This window comes from Ambystoma mexicanum, chromosome 11, assembly GCF_040938575.1.
Source record: "Ambystoma mexicanum isolate Mex_15411 chromosome 11, UKY_AmexF1_1, whole genome shotgun sequence".
Classification (NCBI taxonomy): domain Eukaryota; kingdom Metazoa; phylum Chordata; class Amphibia; order Caudata; family Ambystomatidae; genus Ambystoma; species Ambystoma mexicanum.
In genome coordinates, this window is record NC_090934.1 from 1,204,323,143 (window position 1) to 1,204,343,675 (window position 20,533).

Sequence of the window (20,533 nt, forward strand, 5' to 3'; positions counted from 1 at the left end):
AGCAAGTAGATGACTATGTGCTCCTCTGTAGATGCCATGAGTGGTATAGTGAGCTGCTTCCTGAACTAATGAGACCAGGAACAAGCCCAGCAAGTAGATGACTATGTGCTCCGCTGCAGATGCCCTGAGTGGTATAGTGAGCTGCTTCCTGAACTAATGAGACGAGGAACAAGCCCAGCAAGTAGATGACTATGTGCTCCTCTGCAGATGCCACGAGTGGTATAGTGAGCTGCTTCCTGAACTAATTAGACGAGGAACAAGCCCAGCAAGTAGCTGGATATTTGCTCCTCTGCAGATTCCATGAGTTGTATAGTGAGCTGCTTCCAGAACTAATGAGACGAGGAACAAGCCCAGCAAGTAGATGAATATGTGTTCCTCTGCAGATGCCATGAGTGGTATAGTGAGCTGCTTCCTGAACTAATGAGACGAGGAACAAGCCCAGGAAGTAGACGAATATTTGCTCCTTTGCAGATGCCATGAGTGGTATAGTGAGCTGCTCCCGATCTAAAGAAACGAGGAACAAGCCCAGCAAGTAGATGAAAATGTGCTCCTCTGCAGATGCCATGAGTGGTATAGTGAGCTACTTCCCATACTAATGAGAAATGGAACAAGCCCAGCAAGTAGATGAATATGTCCTCCTCTGCAGATGCCACGAGTGGTATAGTGAGCTGCTTCCCAACTAATGAGAGGAGGAACAAGCCCAGCAAGTAGATGATTATGTGCTCCTCTGCAGATACCATGAGTGGTATAGTGAGCTGCTTCCTGAACTAATGAGACGAGGAACAAGCCCAGCAAGTAGATGAATACTTGTTCCTTTGCAGATGCCACGAGTGGTATAGTAAGCTGCTTCCTGAACTAATTAGATGAGGAACAAGCCCAGCTAGTAGATGAATATTTGTTCCTCTGCAGATGCCACGAGTGGTATAGTGAGCTGCTTCCAGAACTAATGAGAGGAGGACCAAGCCCAGCAAGTAGATGATTATGTGCTCCTCTGCAGATACCATGAGTGGTATAGTGAGCTGCTTCCCGAACTAATGAGACCAGGAACAAGCCCAGCAAGTAGATGAATATGTGCTCCTCTGCAGATGTCACGAGTGGTATAGTGAGCTGCTTCCCAAACTAATGAGATGCGGAACAAGCCCAGCAAGTGGATGAATATGTGTTCCTCTGCAGATGGAACAAGTGGTAGGGTGAGCAGCTTCCCGAACTAATGAGACGAGGAACAAGCCCAGCAAGTAGATGACTATGTGCTCCTCTGCAGATGCCAGGAGTGATATAGTGACCTGGTTCCTGAACTAATGAAATGAGGAACAAGCCCAGCAAGTAGATGAATATGTGCTCCTCTGCAGATGCCATGAGTGGTATAGTGAGCTACTTCCCGTACTAATATGATGAGGAACAAGCCCAGCAAGTAGATGAATATGTGCTCCTCTGAAGATGGCACAAGTTGTATAGTGAGCTGCTTCCCAACAAATGAGACGAGGAGCAAGCCCAGCAAGTAGATGACTATGTGCTCCTCTGTAGATGCCATGAGTGGTATACTGAGCTGCTTCCCGAACTAATGAGACGAGGAACAAGCCCAGCAAGTAGATGAATATTTGTTCCTTTGCAGATGTCACGAGTGGTATAGTGAGCTGCTTCCCAAACTAATGAGACGAGGAACAAGCCGGGCAAGTAGATGAATATGTGCTCCTCTGCAGATGTCGCGAGTGGTATAGTGAGCTGCTTCCGGAACTAATGAGATGAGGAACAAGCCCAGCAAGTAGACAAATATTTGCTCCTTTGCAGATGCCACAGGTGGTATAGTGAGCTGCTCCCGGACTAATGAGATGAGGAACAAGCCCAGCAAGTAGATGAATATGTGCTCCTCTGCAGATGCCATGAGTGGTATAGCGAGCTGCTTCCCAACTAATGAGACGAGGAACAAGCCCAGCAAGTAGATGACTATGTGCTCCTCTGCAGATGTTATGAGTGGCATAGTGAGCTGCTTCCCAAACTAATGAGACAAGGAACAATCCCAGCAAGTAGATGACTATGTGCTCATCTGCAGATGCCACAAGTGGCATAGTGAGCTGCTTCCCGAACTGATGAGATGAGCAACAATCCCAGCAAGTAAATTACTATGTGCTCCTCTGCAGATGCCATGAGTGGTATAGTGAGCTGCTTCCCGAACTAATGAGACGAGGAACAAGCCCAGCAATTAGATGACTATGTGCTCCTCTACAGATGCCACGATTGGTATAGTGAGTTGCTTCCTGAACTAATTAGACAAGGAACAAGCCCAGCAAGTAGATGAATATTTGCTCTTCTGCAGATGCAATGAGTGCTATAGAGAGCTGCTTCCTGAACTGAGACGAGGAACAAGCCCAGCAAGTAGATGAATATGTGCACCTCTGCAGATGCCACGCATGTTATAGTGAGCTGCTTCCCAACTAATGAGACGAGGAACAAGCCCAAAAAGCAGATGACTATGTGCTCCTCTGCAGATGAGATGAGTGGCATAATGAGCTGCATTCCGAACTAATGAGACGAAGAACAAGCACAGCAAGTAGATGATTATGTGCTCCTCTGCAGATGCCATGAGTGGCATAATGAGCTGCTTCCTGAACTAATTAGATGAGGAACAAGTCCATCAAGTAGATGAATATGTGCTCCTCTGCAGATGCCATGAATGGCATAATGAGCTGCTTCCTGGACTAATGAGACGAAGAACACGCCCAGCAAGTAGATGACTATGTGCTCCTCATAATGAGCTGCTTCCTGGACTAATGAGACGAAGAACACGCCCAGCAAGTAGATGACTATGTGCTCCTCAGCAGATGCCACGAGTGATATAGTGATCTGCTTCCCGAAATAATAAGACTAGGAACAAGCCCAGCAAGTATATGAATATGTGTTCCTTTGCAGATGCCATGAGTGGTATAGTGAGCTGTTTCCCAAACTAATGAGACGAGGAATAAGCCCAGGAATTAGATGAATGTGTGCTCCTCTGTAGATGGAATGAGTGGTAAAGTGAGCTGCTTCCCGAACTAATGAGATGAGGAACAAGCCCAGTAAGTAGATGAATATATGCCCCTCTGCAGATTCCAGGAGTTGTATAGTGAGCTGCTTCCCGAACTAATGAGACAAGGAACAAGGCCAGAAAGTAGACAAATATTTGCTCATTTGCAGATGCCACAGGTGGTATAGTGAGCTGCTACTGGACTATTGAGACGAGGAACAAGCCCAGCAAGTAGATGAATATGTGCTCCTCTGCAGATGTCATGAGTGGTGTAGTGAGCTGCTTCCCAAACTAATGAGACGAGGAACATGCCACGCAAGTAGATGAATATGTGCTTCTCTGCAGATGCCACAAGTGGTATAATGAGCTGCCTCCCAACTAATGATACGAGGAACAAGCCCAGCAAGTAGATGACTATGTGCTCCTCTGCAGATGCCATGAATGGCATAGTGAGCTGCTTCCCAAACTAATGCGACAAGAAACCAGCCCAGCAAGTAGATGACTATGTGCTCCCCTGCAGATGCCACAAGTGGCATAGTGAGCTGCTTCCCGAACTGATGATATGAGCAACAAGCCCAGCAAGTAAATGACTATGTGCTCCTCTGCAGATGCCATGAGTGGTATAGTGAGCTGCTTCCCGAACTAATGAGACGAGGAACAAGCCCAGCAAGTAGATGACTATGTGCTCCTCTGCAGATGCCACGAGTGGTATAGTGAGCTGCTTCCTGAACTAATTAGACGAGAAACAAGCCCAGCAAGTAGATGAATATTTGCTTCTCTGCAGATGCCACGAGTGGTATAGTGAGCTGCTTCCTGAACTAATGAGACGAGGAACAAGCCCAGCAAGTAGATGAATACATGCTCCTCTGCAGATGCTAAGAGTGGTATAGTGAGCTGCTTCCCAACTAATGAGACGAGGAACAAGCCCAGCAAGCAGATGACTATGTGATCCCCTGCAGATGCCATGAGTGGCATAATGAGCTGCTTTCCGAACCAATGAGATGAAGAACCAGCCCAGCAAGTAGATGACTATGTGCTCCTCTGCAGATGCTACGAGTGATATAGTGATCTGCTTCCCGAACTAATGAGACTAGGAACAAGCCCAGCAAGTAGATGAATATGTGCTCCTCTTCAGATGCCACGAGTGGTAAAGTGAGCTGCTTCCCGAACTAATGAGACAATGAACAAGCCCAGCAAATGGATGACTATGTGCTACTCTGCAGAGGCCACGAGTGGTAAAGTGAGCTGCTTCCTGAACTAATGAGACGAGGAACAAGCCCAGAAAATGGATGACTATGTGCTACTCTGCAGAGGCCACAAGTGATATAGTGAGCTGCTCCCGAACTAATGAGACGAGGAACAAGCCCAGCAAGTAGATGAATATGTGCTCCTCTGCAGTTGCCATGAGTGGTATAGTGAGCTGCTTCCCGAACTAATGAGACGAGGCACACGCCCAGCAAGTAGACAAATATTTGCTCCTTTGCAGATGCCACGGGTGGTATAGTGAGCTGCTCCAGAACTAATGAGATGAGTAACAAGCCCAGCAAGTAAATGACTCTGTGCTCCTCTGCAGATGCCATGAGTGGTATAGTGAGCTGCTTCCTGAACTAATGAGACGAGGAACAAGCCCAGCAAGTAGATGACTATGTGCTCCTCTGCAGATGCCACAAGTGGTATAGTGAGCCTCTTCGTGAACTAATTAGACGAGAAACAAGCCTAGCAAGTAGATGAATATTTTCTCCTCTGCAGATGCCACGAGTGGAATAGTGAGCTGCTTCCAGAACTAATGAGACGAGGAACAAGCCCAGCAAGTAGATGAATATGTGCTCCTCTGCAGATGCCATGAGTGGTATAGTGAGCTGCTTCCTGAAATAATGAGACGAGGCACAAGCACAGCTTGTAGATGAATATGTGCTCCTCTGCAGATGCCATGAGTGCTTTAGAGAGCTTCTTCCTGAACTGAGATGAGGAACAAGCCCAGCAAGTAGATGAATATGTGCTCCTCTGCAGATGCCACAAGTGGTATAGTGAGATGCTTCCTGAACTAATGAGACGAGGAACAAGCCCAGCAAGTAGATGAATATGTGCTCCTCTGCAGATGCCATGAGTGGTATAGTGAGATGCTTCCTGAACTAATGAGACGAGGAACAAGCCCAGCAAGTAGATGAATATGTGCTCCTCTGCAGATGCCATGAGTGCTATAGAGAGCTGCTTCCTGAACTGAGACGAGGAACAAGCCCAGCAAGTAGATGAATACATGGTCCTCTGCAGATGCTACGAGTGGTATAGTGAGCTGCTTCCCAACTAATGAGACGAGGAACAAGCCCAGCAAGCAGATGACTATATGCTCCCCTGCAGATGCTATGAGTGGCATAATGAGCTGCTTTCCGAACCAATGAGATGAAGAACAAGCCCAGCAAGTAGATGACTATGTGCTCCTCTGCAGATGTCACGAGTGATATAGTGATCTGCTTCCCGAACTAATGAGACTAGGAACAAGCCCAGCATGTAGTTGAATATGTGTTCCTCTGCAGATGCCACGAGTGGTAAAGTGAGCTGCTTCCTGAACTAATGATGCGAGGAACAAGCCCAGCAAATGGCTGACTATGTGCTACTCTGCAGAGGCCACGAGTGATATAGTGAGCTGCTTCCTGAACTAATGAGACGAGGAACAAGCCCAGCAAGTAGACAAATATATGCTCCTTTGCAAATACCACGAGTGGTATAAGGAGCTGCTCCCGAACTAATGAGACGAGGAACAAGCCCAGCAAGTAGATGAATATGTGCTCCTCTGCAGTTGCCATGAGTGGTATAGTGAGCTGCTTCCCGAACTAATGAGACGAGGCACAAGCCCAGCAAGTAGACAAATATTTGCTCCTTTGCAGATGCCACGGGTGGTATAGTGAGCTGCTCCCGGACTAATGATATGAGCAACAAGCCCAGCAAGTAAATGACTCTGTGCTCCTCTGCAGATGCCATGAGTGGTATAGTGAGCTGCTTCCTGAACTAATGAGACGAGGAACAAGCCCAGCAAGCAGATGACTATGTGCTCCTCTGCAGATGCCACAAGTGGTATAGTAAGCTGCTTCCGGAACTAATTAGACGAGAAACAAGCCCAACAAGTAGATGAATATTTTCTCCTCTGCAGATGCCACGAGTGGTATAGTGAGCTGCTTCCAGAACTAATGAGACGAGGAACAAGCCCAGCAAGTAGATGAATATGTGCTCCTCTGCAGATGCCATGAGTGGTATAGTGAGCTGCTTCCTGAACTAATGAGACGAGGAACAAGCACAGCAAGTAGATGAATATGTGCTCCTCTGCAGATGCCATGAGTGCTTTAGAGAGCTTCTTCCTGAACTGAGATGAGGAACAAGCCCAGCAAGTAGATGAATATGTGCTCCTCTGCAGATGCCACAAGTGGTATAGTGAGCTGCTTCCCAACTAATGGGACGAGGAAGAAGCTCAGCAAGCAGATGACTATGTGCTCCCCTGCAGATGCATGAGTGGTAAAGTGAGCTGCTTCCCGAACTAATGAGACTAGGAACAAGCCCAGCACGTAGATGAATATGTGCTACTCTGCAGAGGCCACGAGTGATATAGTCATCTGCTTCCCGAACTAATGAGACTAGGAACAAGCCCAGCAAGTAGATGAATATGTGCTCCTCTGCAGATGCCACGATTGATAAAGTGAGCTGATTCCCGAACTAATGAGACGAGGAACAAGCCCAGCAAATGGATGACTATGTGCTACTCTGCAGAGGCCACGAGTGATATAGTGAGCTGCTCCCGGACTAATGAGATGAGGAACAAGCCCAGCAAGTAGATGAATATGTGCTCCTCTGCAGATGCCATGAGTGGTATAGTGAGCTGCTTCCCAACTAATGAGACGAGGAACAAGCCCAGCAAGTAGATGACTATGTGCTCCTCTGCAGATGTTATGAGTGGCATAGTGAGCTGCTTCCCAAACTAATGAGACAAGGAACAATCCCAGCAAGTAGATGACTATGTGCTCATCTGCAGATGCCACAAGTGGCATAGTGAGCTGCTTCCCGAACTGATGAGATGAGCAACAAGCCCAGCAAGTAAATTACTATGTGCTCCTCTGCAGATGCCATGAGTGGTATAGTGAGCTGCTTCCCAAACTAATGAGACGAGGAATAAGCCCAGCAAGTAGATGACTATGTGCTCCTCTACAGATGCCACGAGAGGTATAGTGAGTTGCTTCCTGAACTAATTAGATGAGGAACAAGCCCAGCAAGTAGATGAATATTTGCTCCTCTGCAGATGCCACGAGAGGTATAGTGAGTTGCTTCCTGAACTAATTAGACGAGGAACAAGCCCAGCAAGTAGATGAATATTTGCTCCTCTGCAGATGCAATGAGTGCTATAGAGAGCTGCTTCCTGAACTGAGACGAGGAACAAGCCCAGCAAGTAGATGAATATGTGCACCTCTGCAGATGCCACGCGTGTTATAGTGAGCTGCTTCCCAACTAATGAGACGAGGAACAAGCCGAAAAAGCAGATGACTATGTGCTCCTCTGCAGATGAGATGAGTGGCATAATGAGCTGCATCCCGAACTAATGAGACGAAGAACAAGTCCAGCAAGTAGATGATTATGTGCTCCTCTGCAGATGCCATGAGTGGTATAGTGAGCTGCTTCCTGAACTAATGAGATGAGGAACAAGTCCAGCAAGTAAATTACTATGTGCTCCTCTACAGATGCCATGAGTGGTATAGTGAGCTGCTTCCCGAACTAATGAGATGAGGAACAAGCCCAGCAATTAGATGACTATGTGCTCCTCTACAGATGCCACGATTGGTATAGTGAGTTGCTTCCTGAACTAATTAGACGAGGAACAAGCCCAGCAAGTAGATGAATATTTGCTCCTCTGCAGATGCAATGAGTGCTATAGAGAGCTGCTTCCTGAACTGAGAAGAGGAACAAGCCCAGCAAGTAGATGAATATGTGCACCTCTGCAGATGCCACGCGTGTTATAGTGAGCTGCTTCCCAACTAATGAGACGAGGAACAAGCCCAAAAAGCAGATGACTATGTGCTCCTCTGCAGATGAGATGAGTGGCATAATGAGCTGCATCCCGAACTAATGAGACGAAGAACAAGCCCAGCAAGTAGATGATTATGTGCTACTCTGCAGAGGCCACAAGTGATATAGTGAGCTGCTCCCGAACTAATGAGACGAGGAACAAGCCCAGCAAGTAGATGAATATGTGCTCCTCTGCAGTTGCCATGAGTGGTATAGTGAGCTGCTTCCCGAACTAATGAGACGAGGCACACGCCCAGCAAGTAGACAAATATTTGCTCCTTTGCAGATGCCACGGGTGGTATAGTGAGCTGCTCCAGAACTAATGAGATGAGTAACAAGCCCAGCAAGTAAATGACTCTGTGCTCCTCTGCAGATGCCATGAGTGGTATAGTGAGCTGCTTCCTGAACTAATGAGACGAGGAACAAGCCCAGCAAGTAGATGACTATGTGCTCCTCTGCAGATGCCACAAGTGGTATAGTGAGCTGCTTCGTGAACTAATTAGACGAGAAACAAGCCTAGCAAGTAGATGAATATTTTCTCCTCTGCAGATGCCACGAGTGGTATAGTGAGCTGCTTCCAGAACTAATGAGACGAGGAACAAGCCCAGCAAGTAGATGAATATGTGCTCCTCTGCAGATGCCATGAGTGGTATAGTGAGCTGCTTCCTGAAATAATGAGACGAGGAACAAGCACAGCTTGTAGATGAATATGTGCTCCTCTGCAGATGCCATGAGTGCTTTAGAGAGCTTCTTCCTGAACTGAGATGAGGAACAAGCCCAGCAAGTAGATGAATATGTGCTCCTCTGCAGATGCCACAAGTGGTATAGTGAGATGCTTCCTGAACTAATGAGACGAGGAACAAGCCCAGCAAGTAGATGAATATGTGCTCCTCTGCAGATGCCATGAGTGGTATAGTGAGATGCTTCCTGAACTAATGAGACGAGGAACAAGCCCAGCAAGTAGATGAATATGTGCTCCTCTGCAGATGCCATGAGTGCTATAGAGAGCTGCTTCCTGAACTGAGACGAGGAACAAGCCCAGCAAGGAGATGAATACATGGTCCTCTGCAGATGCTACGAGTGGTATAGTGAGCTGCTTCCCAACTAATGAGACGAGGAACAAGCCCAGCAAGCAGATGACTATGTGCTCCCCTGCAGATGCTATGAGTGGCATAATGAGCTGCTTTCCGAACCAATGAGATGAAGAACAAGCCCAGCAAGTAGATGACTATGTGCTCCTCTGCAGATGTCACGAGTGATATAGTGATCTGCTTCCCGAACTAATGAGACTAGGAACAAGCCCAGCATGTAGTTGAATATGTGTTCCTCTGCAGATGCCACGAGTGGTAAAGTGAGCTGCTTCCTGAACTAATGAGACGAGGAACAAGCCCAGCAAATGGATGACTATGTGCTACTCTGCAGAGGCCACAAGTGATATAGTGAGCTGCTTCCTGAACTAATGAGACGAGGAACAAGCCCAGCAAGTAGACAAATATATGCTCCTTTGCAAATACCACGAGTGGTATAAGGAGCTGTTCCCGAACTAATGAGACGAGGAACAAGCCCAGCAAGTAGATGAATATGTGCTCCTCTGCAGTTGCCATGAGTGGTATAGTGAGCTGCTTCCCGAACTAATGAGACGAGGCACAAGCACAGCAAGTAGACAAATATTTGCTCCTTTGCAGATGCCACGGGTGGTATAGTGAGCTGCTCCCGGACTAATGATATGAGCAACAAGCCCAGCAAGTAAATGACTCTGTGCTCCTCTGCAGATGCCATGAGTGGTATAGTGAGCTGCTTCCTGAACTAATGAGACGAGGAACAAGCCCAGCAAGCAGATGACTATGTGCTCCTCTGCAGATGCCACAAGTGGTATAGAGAGCTGCTTCCTGAACTAATTAGACGAGAAACAAGCCCAACAAGTAGATGAATATTTTCTCCTCTGTAGATGCCACGAGTGGTATAGTGAGCTGCTTCCAGAACTAATGAGACGAGGAACAAGCCCAGCAAGTAGATGAATATGTGCTCCTCTGCAGATGCCATGAGTGGTATAGTGAGCTGCTTCCTGAACTAATGAGACGAGGAACAAGCACAGCAAGTAGATGAATATGTGCTCCTCTGCAGATGCCATGAGTGCTTTAGAGAGCTTCTTCATGAACTGAGATGAGGAACAAGCCCAGCAAGTAGATGAATATGTGCTCCTCTGCAGATGCCACAAGTGGTATAGTGAGCTGCCTCCCAACTAATGGGACGAGGAAGAAGCTCAGCAAGCAGATGACTATGTGCTCCCCTGCAGATGCCATGAGTGGTAAAGTGAGCTGCTTCCCGAACTAATGAGACTAGGAACAAGCCCAGCACGTAGAAGAATATGTGCTACTCTGCAGAGGCCACGAGTGATATAGTCATCTGCTTCCCGAACTAATGAGACTAGGAACAAGCCCAGCAAGTAGATGAATATGTGCTCCTCTGCAGATGCCACGATTGGTAAAGTGAGCTGATTCCCGAACTAATGAGACGAGGAACAAGCCCAGCAAATAGATGACTATGTGTTACTCTGCAGAGGCCACGAGTGATATAGTCATCTGCTTCCCGAACTAATGAGACTAGGAACAAGCCCAGCAAGTAGATGAATATGTGCTCCGCTGCAGATGCCACGAGTGGTAAAGTGAGCTGCTTCCCGAACTAATGAGACGAGGAACAAGCCCAGCAAATGGATGACTATGTGCTACTCTGCAGAGGCCACGAGTGATATAGTGAGCTGCTCCCGGACTAATGAGATGAGGAACAAGCCCAGCAAGTAGATGAATATGTGCTCCTCTGCAGATGCCATGAGTGGTATAGTGAGCTGCTTCCCAACTAATGAGACTAGGAACAAGCCCAGCAAGTAGATGACTATGTGCTCCTCTGCAGATGTGTATGAGTGGCATAGTGAGCTGCTTCCCAAACTAATGAGACAAGGAACAATCCCAGCAAGTAGATGACTATGTGCTCATCTGCAGATGCCACAAGTGGCATAGTGAGCTGCTTCCCGAACTAATGAGACGAGGAACAAGCCCAGCAAGTAGATGAATATGTGCTCCGCTGCAGATGCCACGAGTGGTAAAGTGAGCTGCTTCCCGAACTAATGAGACGAGGAACAAGCCCAGCAAATGGATGACTATGTGCTACTCTGCAGAGGCCACGAGTGATATAGTGAGCTGCTCCCGGACTAATGAGATGAGGAACAAGCCCAGCAAGTAGATGAATATGTGCTCCTCTGCAGATGCCATGAGTGGTATAGTGAGCTGCTTCCCAACTAATGAGACTAGGAACAAGCCCAGCAAGTAGATGACTATGTGCTCCTCTGCAGATGTGTATGAGTGGCATAGTGAGCTGCTTCCCAAACTAATGAGACAAGGAACAATCCCAGCAAGTAGATGACTATGTGCTCATCTGCAGATGCCACAAGTGGCATAGTGAGCTGCTTCCCGAACTAATGAGACGAGGAATAAGCCCAGCAAGTAGATGACTATGTGCTCCTCTACAGATGCCACGAGAGGTATAGTGAGTTGCTTCCTGAACTAATTAGATGAGGAACAAGCCCAGCAAGTAGATGAATATTTGCTCCTCTGCGGATGCCACGAGAGGTATAGTGAGTTGCTTCCTGAACTAATTAGACGAGGAACAAGCCCAGCAAGTAGATGAATATTTGCTCCTCTGCAGATGCAATGAGTGCTATAGAGAGCTGCTTCCTGAACTGAGACGAGGAACAAGCCCAGCAAGTAGATGAATATGTGCACCTCTGCAGATGCCACGCGTGTTATAGTGAGCTGCTTCCCAACTAATGAGACGAGGAACAAGCCCAAAAAGCAGATGACTATGTGCTCCTCTGCAGATGAGATGAGTGGCATAATGAGCTGCATCCCGAACTAATGAGACGAAGAACAAGCCCAGCAAGTAGATGATTATGTGCTCCTCTGCAGATGCCATGAGTGGTATAGTGAGCTGCTTCCTGAACTAATGAGATGAGGAACAAGTCCAGCAAGTAGATGAATATGTGCTCCTCTGCAGATGCCATGAGTGCCATAATGAGCTGCTTTCCGGACTAATGAAACGAAGAACACGCTTAGCAAGTAGATGACTATGTGCTCCTCAGCAGATGCCACGAGTGATATAGTGATCTGCTTCCCGAACTAATGAGACTAGGAACAAGCCCAGCAAGTAGATGAATATATGTTCCTTTGCAGATGCCATGAGTGGTATAGTGAGATGTTTCCCAAACTAATGAGACGAGGAACAAGCCCAGCAAGTGGATGAATATGTGCTCCTCTGCAGATGCCATGAGTGGTATAGTGAGCTGCTTCCTGAACTAATGAGACGAGGAACAAGCCCAGGAAGTAGATGAATATTTGCTCCTTTGCAGATGCCATGAGTGGTATAGTGAGATGCTCCCGAACTAATGAAACGAGGAACAAGCCCAGCAAGTAGATGAAAATGTGCTCCTCTGCAGATGCCATGAGTGGTATAGTGAGCTACTTCCCGTACTAATGAGAAATGGAACAAGCCCAGCAAGTACATGAATATGTGCTCCTCTGCAGATGCCACGAGTGGTATAGTGAGCTGTTTCCCAACTAATGAGAGGAGGAAAAAGCCCAGCAAGTAGATGACTATGTGCTCCTCTGAAGATACCATGAGTGGTATAGTGAGCTGCTTCCTGAACTAATGAGACGAGGAACAAGCCCAGCAAGTAGATGAATACTTGTTCCTTTGCAGATGCCACGAGTGGTATAGTGAGCTGCTTCCCGAACTAATGAGGCCAGGAACAAGCCCAGCAAGTGGATGAATATGTGTTCCTCTGCAGATGCAACAAGTGGTAGGGTGAGCAGCTTCCCGAACTAATGAGACGAGGAACAAGCCCAGCAAGTGGATGACTATGTGCTCCTCTGCAGATGCCACGAGTGATATAGTAACCTGGTTCCTGATCTAACGAAATGAGGAACAAGCCCAGCAGGTAGATGAATATGTGCTCCTCTGCAGATGCCATGAGTGGTATAGTGAGCTACTTCCCGTACTAATATGATGAGGAACAAGCCCAGCAAGTAGATGAATATGTGCTCCTCTGAAGATGCCACGAGTGGTATAGTGAGCTGCTTCCCAACAAATGAGACGAGGAACAAGCCCAGCAAGTAGATGACTATGTGCTCCTCTGTAGATGCCATGAGTGCTATAGTGAGCTGCTTCCCGAACTTATGAGACGAGGAACAAGCACAGCAAGTAGATGAATATTTGTTCCTTTGCAGATGTCACGAGTGGTATAGTGAGCTGCTTCCCAAACTAATGAGACGAGGAACAAGCCCGGCAAGTAGATGAATATGTGCTCCTCTGCAGATGTCGCAAGTGGTATAGTGAGCTGCTTCCCGAACTAATGAGACGAGGAACAAGCCCAGCAAGTAGACAAATATTTGCTCCTTTGCAGATGCCACAGGTGGTATAGTGAGCTGCTCCCGGACTAATGAGATGAGGAACAAGCCCAGCAAGTAGATGAATATGTGCTCCTCTGCAGATGCCATGAGTGGTATAGTGAGCTGCTTCCCGAACTAATGAGACGAGGAATAAGCCCAGCAAGTAGATGACTATGTGCTCCTCTACAGATGCCACGAGAGGTATAGTGAGTTGCTTCCTGAAATAATTAGATGAGGAACAAGCCCAGCAAGTAGATGAATATTTGCTCATCTGCAGATGCCACGAGAGGTATAGTGAGTTGCTTCCTGAACTAATTAGACGAGGAACAAGCCCAGCAAGTAGACGAATATTTTCTCCTCTGCAGATGCAATGAGTGCTATAGAGAGCTGCTTCCTGAACTGAGACGAGGAACAAGCCCAGCAAGTAAATGAATATGTGCACCTCTGCAGATGCCACGCGTGTTATAGTGAGCTGCTTCCCAACTAATGAGACGAGGAACAAGCCCAAAAAGCAGATGACTATGTGCTCCTCTGCAGATGAGATGAGTGGCATAATGAGCTGCATCCCGAACTAATGAGACGAAGAACAAGCCCAGCAAGTAGATGATTATGTGCTCCTCTGCAGATGCCATGAGTGGTATAGTGAGCTGCTTCCTGAACTAATGAGATGAGGAACAAGTCCAGCAAGTAGATGAATATGTGCTCCTCTGCAGATGCCATGAGTGCCATAATGAGCTGCTTTCCGGACTAATGAGACGAAGAACACGCTTAGCAAGTAGATGACTATGTGCTCCTCAGCAGATGCCACGAGTGATATAGTGATCTGCTTCCCGAACTAATGAGACAAGGAACAAGCCCAGCAAGTAGATGAATATATGTTCCTTTGCAGATGCCATGAGTGGTATAGTGAGATGTTTCCCAAACTAATGTGACAAGGAACAAGCCCAGCAAGTGGATGAATATGTGCTCCTCTGCAGATGCCATGAGTGGTATAGTGAGCTGCTTCCTGAACTAATGAGACGAGGAACAAGCCCAGGAAGTAGATGAATATTTGCTCCTTTGCAGATGCCATGAGTGGTATAGTGAGCTGCTCCCGAACTAATGAAACGAGGAACAAGCCCAGCAAGTAGATGAAAATGTGCTCCTCTGCAGATGCCATGAGTGGTATAGTGAGCTACTTCCCGTACTAATGAGAAATGGAACAAGCCCAGCAAGTAGATGAATATGTGCTCCTCTGCAGATGCCACGAGTGGTATAGTGAGCTGTTTCCCAACTAATGAGAGGAGGAAAAAGCCCAGCAAGTAGATGACTATGTGCTCCTCTGAAGATACCATGAGTGGTATAGTGAGCTGCTTCCTGAACTAATGAGACGAGGAACAAGCCCAGCAAGTAGATGAATACTTGTTCCTTTGCAGATGCCACGAGTGGTATAGTGAGCTGCTTCCCGAACTAATGAGGCCAGGAACAAGCCCAGCAAGTGGATGAATATGTGTTCCTCTGCAGATGCCACGCGTGTTATAGTGAGCTGCTTCCCAACTAATGAGACGAGGAACAAGCCCAAAAAGCAGATGACTATGTGCTCCTCTGCAGATGAGATGAGTGGCATAATGAGCTGCATCCCGAACTAATGAGACGAAGAACAAGCCCAGCAAGTAGATGATTATGTGCTCCTCTGCTGATGCCATGAGTGGTATAGTGAGCTGCTTCCTGAACTTATGAGATGAGGAACAAGTCCAGCAAGTAGATGAATATGTGCTCCTCTGCAGATGCCATGATTGGCATAATGAGCTGCTTCCCGGACTAATGAGACGAAGAACACGCCCAGCAAGTAGATGACTATGTGCTCCTCAGCAGATGCCACGAGTGATATAGTGATCTGCTTCCCAAACTAATGAGACTAGGAACAAGCCCAGCAAGTAGATGAATATGTGTTCCTTTGCAGATGCCATGAGTGGTATAGTGAGCTGTTTCCCAAACTAATGAGATGAGGAACAAGCCCAGCAAGTAGATGAATGTGTGCTCCTCTGCAGATGCCATGAGTGGTAAAGTGATCTGCTTCCCGAACTAATGAGACGAGGAACAAGCCCAGCTAATAGATGACTATGTGCTCATCTGCAGATGCCACGAGTGGTATAATGAGCTGCTCCCCGTACTAATATGATTAGGAACAAGCCCAGCAAGTAGATGAATATGTGCTCCTCTGAAGATGCCACGAGTGGTATAGTGAGCTGCTTCCCAACAAATGAGACGAGGAACAAGCCCAGCAAGTAGATGACTATGTGCTCCTCTGTAGATGCCATGAGTGCTATAGTGAGCTGCTTCCCGAACTTATGAGACGAGGAACAAGCACAGCAAGTAGATGAATATTTGTTCCTTTGCAGATGTCACGAGTGGTATAGTGAGCTGCTTCCCAAACTAATGAGACTAGGAACAAGCCCAGCAAGTAGATGAATATGTGTTCCTTTGCAGATGCCATGAGTGGTATAGTGAGCTGTTTCCCAAACTAATGAGATGAGGAACAAGCCCAGCAAGTAGATGAATGTGTGCTCCTCTGCAGATGCCATGAGTGGTAAAGTGATCGGCTTCTCGAACTAATGAGATGAGGAACAAGCCCAGCAGGTAGATGAATATGTGCTCCTCTGCAGATGCCATGAGTGGTATAGTGAGCTACTTCCCGTACTAATATGATGAGGAACAAGCCCAGCAAGTAGATGAATATGTGCTCCTCTGAAGATGCCACGAGTGGTATAGTGAGCTGCTTCCCAACAAATGAGACGAGGAACAAGCCCAGCAAGTAGATGACTATGTGCTCCTCTGTAGATGCCATGAGTGCTATAGTGAGCTGCTTCCCGAACTTATGAGACGAGGAACAAGCATAGCAAGTAGATGAATATTTGTTCCTTTGAAGATGTCACGAGTGGTATAGTGAGCTGCTTCCCAAACTAATGAGACGAGGAACAAGCCCGGCAAGTTGATGAATATGTGCTCCTCTGCAGATGTCGAAAGTGGTATAGTGAGCTGCTTCCCAACAAATGAGACGAGGAACAAGCCCAGCAAGTAGATGACTATGTGCTCCTCTGTAGATGCCATGAGTGCTACAGTGAGCTGCTTCCCGAACTTATGAGACGAGGAACAAGCACAGCAAGTAGATGAATATTTGTTCCTTTGCAGATGTCACGAGTGGTATAGTGATCTGCTTCCCAAACTAATGAGACTAGGAACAAGCCCAGCAAGTAGATGAATATGTGTTCCTTTGCAGATGCCATGAGTGGTATAGTGAGCTGTTTCCCAAACTAATGAGATGAGGAACAAGCCCAGCAAGTAGATGAATGTGTGCTCCTCTGCAGATGCCATGAGTGGTAAAGTGATCGGCTTCTCGAACTAATGAGATGAGGAACAAGCCCAGCAGGTAGATGAATATGTGCTCCTCTGCAGATGCCATGAGTGGTATAGTGAGCTACTTCCCGTACTAATATGATGAGGAACAAGCCCAGCAAGTAGATGAATATGTGCTCCTCTGAAGATGCCACGAGTGGTATAGTGAGCTGCTTCCCAACAAATGAGACGAGGAACAAGCCCAGCAAGTAGATGACTATGTGCTCCTCTGTAGATGCCATGAGTGCTATAGTGAGCTGCTTCCCGAACTTATGAGACGAGGAACAAGCACAGCAAGTAGATGAATATTTGTTCCTTTGAAGATGTCACGAGTGGTATAGTGAGCTGCTTCCCAAACTAATGAGACGAGGAACAAGCCCGGCAAGTTGATGAATATGTGCTCCTCTGCAGATGTCGCAAGTGGTATAGTGAGCTGCTTCCCGAACTAATGAGACGAGGAACAAGCCCAGCAAGTAGACAAATATTTGCTCCTTTGCAGATGCCACAGGTGGTATAGTGAGCTGCTCCCGGACTAATGAGATGAGGAACAAGCCCAGCAAGTAGATGAATATGTGCTCCTCTGCAGATGCCATGAGTGGTATAGCGAGCTTCTTCCCAACTAATGAGACGAGGAACAAGCCCAGCAAGTAGATGACTATGTGCTCCTCTGCAGATGTTATGAGTGGCATAGTGAGCTGCTTCCCAAACTAATGAGACGAGGAACAATCCCAGCAAGTAGATGACTATGTGCTCATCTGCAGATGCCACAAGTGGCATAGTGAGCTGCTTCCCGAACTGATGAGATGAGCAACAAGCCCAGCAAGTAAATTACTATGTGCTCCTCTGCAGATGCCATGAGTGGTATAGTGAGCTGCTTCCCGAAATAATGAGACGAGGAACAAGCCCAGCAAGTAGATGACTATGTGCTCCTCTACAGATGCCACGAGTGGTATAGTGAGTTGCCTCCTGAACTAATTAGATGAGGAACAAGCCCAGCAAGTAGATGAATATTTGCTCCTCTGTAGATGCAATGAGTGCTATAGAGAGCTGCTTCCTGAACTGAGACGAGGAACAAGCCTAGCAAGTAGATGAATATGTGCACCTCTGCAGATGCCACGCGTTTTATAGTGAACTGCTTCCCAACTAATGAGACGAGGAACAAGCCCAAAAAGCAGATGACTATGTGCTCCTCTGCAGATGAGATGAGTGGCATAATGAGCTGCATCCCGAACTAATGAGACGAAGTACAAGCCCAGCAAGTAGATGATTATGTGCTCCTCTGCAGATGCCATGAGTGGTATAGTGAGCTGCTTCCTGAACTTATGAGATGAGGAACAAGTCCAGCAAGTAGATGAATATGTGCTCCTCTGCAGATGCCATGATTGGCATAATGAGCTGCTTCCCGGACTAATGAGACGAAGAACACGCCCAGCAAGTAGATGACTATGTGCTCCTCAGCAGATGCCATGAGTGATATAGTGATCTGCTTCCCAAACTAATGAGACTAGGAACAAGCCCAGCAAGTAGATGAATATGTGTTCCTTTGCAAATGCCATGAGTGGTATAGTGAGCTGTTTCCCAAACTAATGAGATGAGGAACAAGCCCAGCAAGTAGATGAATGTGTGCTCCTCTGCAGATGCCATGAGTGGTAAAGTGATCTGCTTCCCGAACTAATGAGACGAGGAACAAGCCCAGCTAATAGATGACTATGTGCTCATCTGCAGATGCCACGAGTGGTATAATGAGCTGCTCCCGAACTAATGAGATTAGGAACAAGCCCAGTAGGTAGATGAATATATGCCCCTCTGCAGATGCCATGAGTGGTATAGTGAGCTGCTTCCCGAACTAATGAGACGAGGAACAAGCCCAGCAAGCAGTCAAATATTTGCTCGTTTGCAGATGCCACGGGTGGTATAGTGAGCTGCTCCTGGACTATTGAGACGAGGAACAAGCCCATTAAGTAGATGAATATGTGCTCCTCTGCAGATGTCATGAGTTGTATAGTGAGCTGCTTCCCAAACTAATGAGACGAGGAACATGCCAAGCAAGTAGATGAATATGTGGTTCTCTGCAGATGCCACGAGTGGTATAGTGAGCTGCCTCCTAACTAATGATACGAGGAACAAGCCCAGCAAGTAGATGACTATATGCTCCTCTGCAGATGCCACAAGTGGCATAGTGAGCTGCTTCCCGAACTGATGAGATGAGCAACAAGCCCAGCAAGTAAATGACTATGGGCCTCATTACGACCCAGGCGGTAAGGGGTTTACGGCAGCGTAAACAGCGCCGACCCTTACCGCCTGAGTACGAGGTCCCTTAGCGCCATGGCAGATTTTACACCTGCTTTTAGCAGGTGTTAAAATCCATGGCGCTAAGGGACCATGGAGTTAATTACGCCACCGTAATTTACGGTGGCGTAATTAATGCCTTCCCCACTCCCATTATGCCCTATGGGGCAAAAATGGGAATGGGGAAGGGTAAATGGGGATTGGGGACTTACCGCCCTGCCAAGGTCGGAATGGGGCGGTAAGTCCACCAACCACCATGGCGTAAACATAGTTTACGCCATGGTGGTAAAGTCACGGCCCAGGCGGTAACTTACCGCCTGGGTCGTAATGAGGCCCTATGTGCTCCTCTGCAGATGCCATGAGTGGTATAGTGAGCTGCTTCCCGAACTAATGAGACGATTAACAAGCCCAGCAAGTAGATGACTATGTGCTCCTCTGCAGATGCCACGAGTGGTATAGTGAGCTGCTTCCTGAACTAATTAGACGAGAAACAAGCCCAGCAAGTAGATGGATATTTGCTCCTCTGCAGATGCCACAAGTAGTATAGTGAGCTGCTTCCAGAACTAATGAGACGAGGAACAAGCCCAGCAAGTAGATGAATACATGCTCCTCTGCAGATGCTACGAGTGGTATAGTGAGCTGCTTCCCAACTAATGAGACGAGGAACAAGCCCAGCAAGCAGATGACTATGTGCTCCCCTGCAGATGCCATGAGTGGCATAATGAGCTGCTTTCCGAACCAATGAGATGAAGAACAAGCCCAGCAAGTAGATGACTATGTGCTCCTCTGCAGATGCCTCGAGTGATATAGTGATCTGCTTCCCGAACTAATGAGACTAGGAACAAGCCCAGCAAGTAGATGAATATGTGCTCCTCTGCAGATGCCACGAGTGGTAAAGTGAGCTGCTTCCCGAACTAATGAGACGAGGAACAAGGCCAGCAAATGGATGACTATGTGCTCCTCTGCAGGATGCCACAAGTGGTATAGTGAGCTGCTTCCTGAACTAATGAGACGAGGAACAAGCCCAGCAAGTAGACGAATATATGCTCCTTTGCAAATACCACGAATAGTATAAGGAGCTGCTCCCAAACTAATGAGACGAGGAACAAGCCCAGCAAGTAGATGAATATGTGCTCCTCTGCAGTTGCCATGAGTGGTATAGTGAGCTGCTTTACAACTATTGAGACGAGGCACAAGCCCAGCAAGTAGACAAATATTTGCTCCTTTGCAGATGCCATGGGTGGTATAGTGAGCTGCTCCCGGACTAATGAGATGAGCAACAAGCCCAGCAAATAAATGACTCTGTGCTCCTCTGCAGATGCCATGAGTGGTATAGTGAGCTGCTTCCTGAACTAATGAGACGTGGAACAAGCCCAGCAAG